General features: G+C 30.1%; 1 pseudogene; it reads right to left on the minus strand.

The window, feature by feature from the left end:
* Positions 1-1,218: 1,218 nt before the first annotated feature.
* LOC100779529 (cold-responsive protein kinase 1-like) lies at positions 1,219-5,360 on the minus strand (annotated as a pseudogene).
* Between the last annotated feature and the right edge of the window lie 738 nt (positions 5,361-6,098).

The following is a 6,098-nucleotide window of genomic DNA, read 5'->3' on the forward strand; positions in this document are numbered from 1 at the left end:
TTTTATGAAACAAAGCTATTCCTCCGTCCAAAGGTTTTTTAGTTTGGAGAATCATTCAAAACAAAGTTCCTGCAGATGATGAATTTTGGATATGGGGATGCATGGTGGTGTCTTGCCGCCAATTTTGTTTCTCAGCTGTTGAAAGCAAGGATCACTTGTGCTAGATGCCATTGTTTCTATTGTTTCCTCAACCTGGTTTTGCAGGAATAAAATGTGCTTCAATAATATTCTTGTGCCGATTTTAACTGCTTAAAACATTATTCATGCTTCAGTTAATCTACTTGGCAATCTGAGTTGTTGTCATATGCGCTCTTCCATCTCTAAATTCTCCATCTTGAAGGCTTTTAAGGTCACGTTTCATCCTCCAAAAGCTCCTTCAATCTTGCAAGTGGAATGGAAGCCTCCTCCTTGCAATTGGATTAAGTAAAACACCTATGGTGCTGCAAGAGGTTACCCGGGGTCAGCAGCTTGTGGAGGGATCTTTCGTGATAGAAGTGTTGCCACTTTGGGTTGTTTCTTTGTTAATTTGGGAATTGCTTCTGCTTTCCATGCTGAGCTACAGTGGGCTATGCTAGTGAAACAGCATAGCAAAAGGGTTGGTTTAGTTTATGATTAGAAAATGACTTCATTCTAGTCAACATGGTTTTCAATAATCCAGAATTGGTACCTCGGAAACTTAGAGCAAGATGGACAAACTGTATAGAACTTACCAGTAGATTTAATTTCACTTACTCGCACATTTTTAGGGAACACAGTTTGTCCATGATTCAGTCTTCATATTTTTCAATATGTTTTGTATTAATTAATGTTATGTACTGTACAATATTATAGTGAGGCAATTAATGTTAAGTATTTGACAATTTATTTTATACTAATGCTGGATATTCTTGTATATATATATAAATATAGAGCATCACACATGGACAGTATCATTCATAAAAATGAAAAGCAATCTATATATAAAAGTTCTATTTGAATAAATTTTTTATAAATACTTATAAAAAATAAAATGTATTAAGTTTTTTCAAAAATTAAAATTAATTTATATATAAATAATGTTAATATACGAGAAAAAAATAATTCATTTTACTCACATTTTTTTCTTCTTCTTTAAATGCATATTAAAAAGTTTATCCAACAAAACTTTAATCTATAATTTATTCTTTTCATTTATTGGATCAAGTAATGAAGAATTCAAGACCCTTTTCCATTCCATAATCATCGAGTTGATAGAACAGAAATGGAGACAGTATCATTAGATGAACCAGCAGACATGCCTTCCCGATTCATCATATTTGATTCAACAAACACAGGCATAGTTGGTCGCAGATGCTCCACTAAGCTCTTGCTTTTGAGTAGCACTATTAATTCAGACATTGTTGGCCTCGTTGAGCTGATGCTTGAGTGCATAATAGTGCAATTTCTATGATTTTCTTCATTTCTTCTGCATCATATTCATTAGGATCTATTTCCTTTGTCCACAAGCTCCAACTGCATGCCTCTCTCATACAGTTTCCATGCCTGTTAAGTGAAAATCAAATTAATATCTCATATACTCATATAGTAAAATATCATGAGAAAACTAACAATTCCTAGTTAAATATAGCAACTTACTCGTTGAAGAAGGTACTCACGACCCTTCTCATCAATCTTCACATCGGTACTTTTTTTACCACTTATGATTTCTAGGACCACAATACCATAGCTGTAGGTATCAGCCTTCTCGGATAATTGGCCATGCATTGCATATTCAGGTGCTGTGTATCCCCTGACAAGTGCATGATATGAAGTTCATAGTTAATAAAACAACACTTATTACCATGTTACATTAATTTTCCCACATAAGTATTTATTAATTAATTTGTCTCATTTGCTACAACTTGATGCTCAAATAAATGTCAAGAAATTCATGTGAATGGCATTGTTTTTTACTTACAATGTTCCGGCAAATTTTGTGCTAAGACGAGAACGATCTCACGGAAGAAGCCTATTAACTCGTTGACAAGTGTATTAAATTTGTCACAAGTAGTAAAGTACTCGAATGTCCGAGTGTCAAATCCACAGAGACTTTGTAATTAGATTAATGCAAACCCAATTTAAAAGTAATAGATAAAGAAATTAAAATAAAGATAAAGAAATATATTAGATAAGATAAAGATTTAAAAGAAAACATAAAAGATTTAAAGATAAAAATAGAAGATAGAGAAGATAAAATATTTAAATTAAGATATGATAAAGATAAAAGAAAATAGAAGACAAAAAATAAGATAAGAAAAGTAAAAGATAAAAATAAAATAAAATCAGAATTTGATAATGTTGGGACCTAACCTGCCTTATTTGCCTAGGATGTATGATTTTAGGTTTTTTTGTATCAATTTGATGAATTTTTCCTATCCACATCTGTTAAAATACTTGTCTTTGATGTCTCACGATGACAAGTCTATCTCACCTATCTATCTCGTAAATGTCTTTGGAAAGACTCGATAGATGAAATGCATGAAGCCACTCATGGTCATTAAAGACTTTACAATGGATGGGATATAAGAACCAATGGGATAAGAGGGGTTATGTGGTGTGTTTTCTGCTTGGTTTGATTCCCTTTTTACAGTTGTTGTAGTGTATTTGGGTCTGATGCTAGAAATCTTTCTTTTTTTGATATTTTTGATATCTTTTGAATTTGTTTTGCTTTTAATCATATCTTCCTGAGACTTCTTGATATTTTGGATATTTTCTCGATCTTTTACTCTTTTAATCTCTCCTCTTCATATTTGCAAGCCATAAATACAAAAAAATCAAATCTTGATATTTAAGCCAAAGATAACGACTAAATAAATATTTTTAAAGATATTTTTAATATATTTTTATTATCAGAATAACTCATATTTAACCGTTATCAAAGCCTTGCCAACCCAAAATCAACAATTTTGGGTTGAAGATCATCATCTAAGAGGATATTAGCAGTCTTTATATCTAAGAGGATAATGGGCACATGGAATTCCTCATGTAGATATGTTGGACCCTTTGCTGTGCCTAAAAGCGTTGTTTCCAATTGAGGGAACCTTTGTCAGCTGTTGTTAATTTCTCAAGTTTAGTTTATATACTTAGATGGTTGAATAAGGAGGAGAAAAAATGATGAATTAATATATTAAGAAAAGATATTTCTATTAAAGGATGGGATGAGTTACCAAATAAGAATTTGTCAATGCTGCTATTTGCCATGTATTCGTAAACCAGGATTCTCTCTTGGCCTTTGCTACAACAACCAAGAAGTCTAACGAGATTCCAATGATGCACATTACTTATAAGCTTCACTTCACTTTCAAAATCATCCTTCATCTTGCTGGATTTCCCCAATACTAGTTTCTTGATGGCAATAATTTTTCCATTCTTTAGAGTACCCTGTTTGATAGCATGTATGCTTTATAAATGGAAATTTTAGGGTTTCATTTTCCCAAAACTAGTTTAATTTGTTCTTCTATATTTATATAACTACAGATATTTATTTCTTAGGTTTTGGAAATCTTAGGGTCTGTTTTTTTCTTGAAATTTTTTTTCTTTTAATATTTTTGTTTAATTACAAAATCTTACTTTATTTTACTTCATTTCATATCTTTAAAAATTAGTAAAGGAAACTAGGAAAATAAATTTTTTTATTTTTAATGTAATTAGGAAATAAAATAAATCAAGATAATATTTTTGTAATTATTTATAAATATAAAAAATCTCAAACAGAATAGGATAATTGTCAGCTTAAAAAAAACTCACATACTAATAAGTTATCAGTCTTTGAACAATCTTACCATTATAATATTGAAAAATATAGCATAAACTTACCTTTATACAGCACTAAAACCTCCTTCTCCAAGTTTATTTTCAGCACTGAAATTTTTTGTTGCAACTTTCAAATCTTTATACTTGTAGTTAACTGGACCTTTCAAGTCAGTTGCTCCCAATATGTCACCTGCTAAGGAACACTCGACTTTTAATTTGCAGTTAAAATTATTTATAATAAAAAATTATTAAAGAGAGTTTTTTAAAAAGCAATTATTATCTACAAAATAATCAAAACCAATCATGAAGGAAATTAGGAAATAAAATGAAGTTATGATTGCAGAGTTAATTATTAGATGCAAATAACAGGTCTGATGAAGAACAATTTGCTTTGGACATTATTATATATTTTTCGGTTACAAAATTAATCATGAACTAATTGATAACAAGCAATATTACATTGAAGACTTTCCACATTTACTTACCGCTGTGAACCTTCTTTGCTTTTCTAGACCATCGCAGGGCAAACAACACAAGGAGGAGAACAACACCTCCTACAACTCCAACTATTGCAGCCCACTTCTTGCTTGGACCTCCTACAACAAAGTAAATTAAGCAAATACATAAGTTCCAAACCAGGTCTGCAAATACATTAGGCCCTTTATTGTTATTTTGTTGTTTTATTTCTTAATTTTAAAATTCATATTAAAAATGATAAAAGTGATAAAATGGTATAAAATCTTTCAAAATAAATATATTTGTTATTTTTTTGTGTTAAAAAGATTATATTGATTAATCCCTACATATATATGATAAGTTTAATCTGGGTTTAACTTTTTTTGTTTAAAAAAAAAGATAGTTTTAATTCTAAATATTTTAAAAAATGCATCATTATTTCTATTTATCAATGACACGACATGCATATAACCATGTTATAATCACAAGTCACACAAGAGTGATAGCTTACCTAATATATCTCTAGATGTATTTTCCCAACCCTCTTTTTATTAGATCTCTAGATATATCATCACAAAACGATATTAGGGATAATTTTATAAGAGTCAAATTAAAAAAATTTAACGGACTAAAATTTTAAAAAATGCAATATTTACATAGAGTAAAAACGTATTAATTAAAACCATATTTTTATAATTATAATAGAAATGTTTTAAAAACTATATAACCTATCCTATTTTGTTTAAATATACATCAAGTAAAGGGGATTGTTGCAATAATTCTACCTTCTTTTAAATAGGGTCCGAGGTCAATGGTTTGATTACAGCAAACAAGGGTGACATGGAGTATCTCATAAAACAGCAAGCATCATATGCTGTACCATCTGTGTTGGGAAGGCAACTTTGTAAGTTATTGAATCCAACTTGCATGCAATCCAGACATTTAGTCTCTGTGGCAAATTCAACACACTGTGCAATGTGGTAAATTGCTCTACCACCATCCAACTTTGTCTTAGTAGCTGCATAAAAACCTTTAGTTTTGGGTGTTGCTGTTTGGAGCTCCTTTAGCACTTGTTGTCCAACTACTTTTAAATTAGTGGCATTTGAACTAATGTTTGCATGCAATCCAGACATTTAATTGTAATAGTAATTTTAAAATCTGGACCAATCCCATTAGGAACTCTGGTCTGATTGCTCATCGAATCGGTCATGCAGTTAATCTTGTCAGTTTTATGGTTAAATTGTCTGACCCGGTTTGTTTGAATAAGTTAGATCAAAATTAATTATCTTTTTAAAATATAAAATTTAATGAAAATACAACAAAAATATGGTATACTCAAAAATTAAATCAAAGATCTAAAATTTATTTAATGGATCAATTTACCACCAAGCAATCATGATTAGCTATTAAACTTATGACATAATTAATACATACACTTATATTTTATGTTACTTATACTGATTCTTGTGGGTCAATTAATGACCCACCCACTAGTTTGACTAGTGTTACGCTGCTATTCAGCAAGTATATCGATTCGAACAAGTAGTATATTAAAACGGTAAGACCGAGTATCGTATTCATAGGAAATTTATTTCACTCAGAAAATGTATATTCAGTGAGCAAACATTTATATACAACCAAAAGTGAAATAAATATCAAGATGGGTTGTTGTTCTAAAATCAATTTAAATACGAACTAATTATCTAAAGATTAAGAAGTAAAAACAGTCAAGTAAAAAACGTTGGGTCGTTCTACTGAATTTTCCTTGATATTATTATGTATTTTTCTCTATTTAATGTTATCCTAGTGTTCTTATGCTGAGAAATTACCCAAATCAATATCCCTCAAGTGAATGGGCCTAACTCTCTTTA

The sequence above is a fragment of the Glycine max genome, chromosome 18 (genome assembly GCF_000004515.6).
Source record: "Glycine max cultivar Williams 82 chromosome 18, Glycine_max_v4.0, whole genome shotgun sequence".
Lineage (NCBI taxonomy): Eukaryota > Viridiplantae > Streptophyta > Magnoliopsida > Fabales > Fabaceae > Glycine > Glycine max.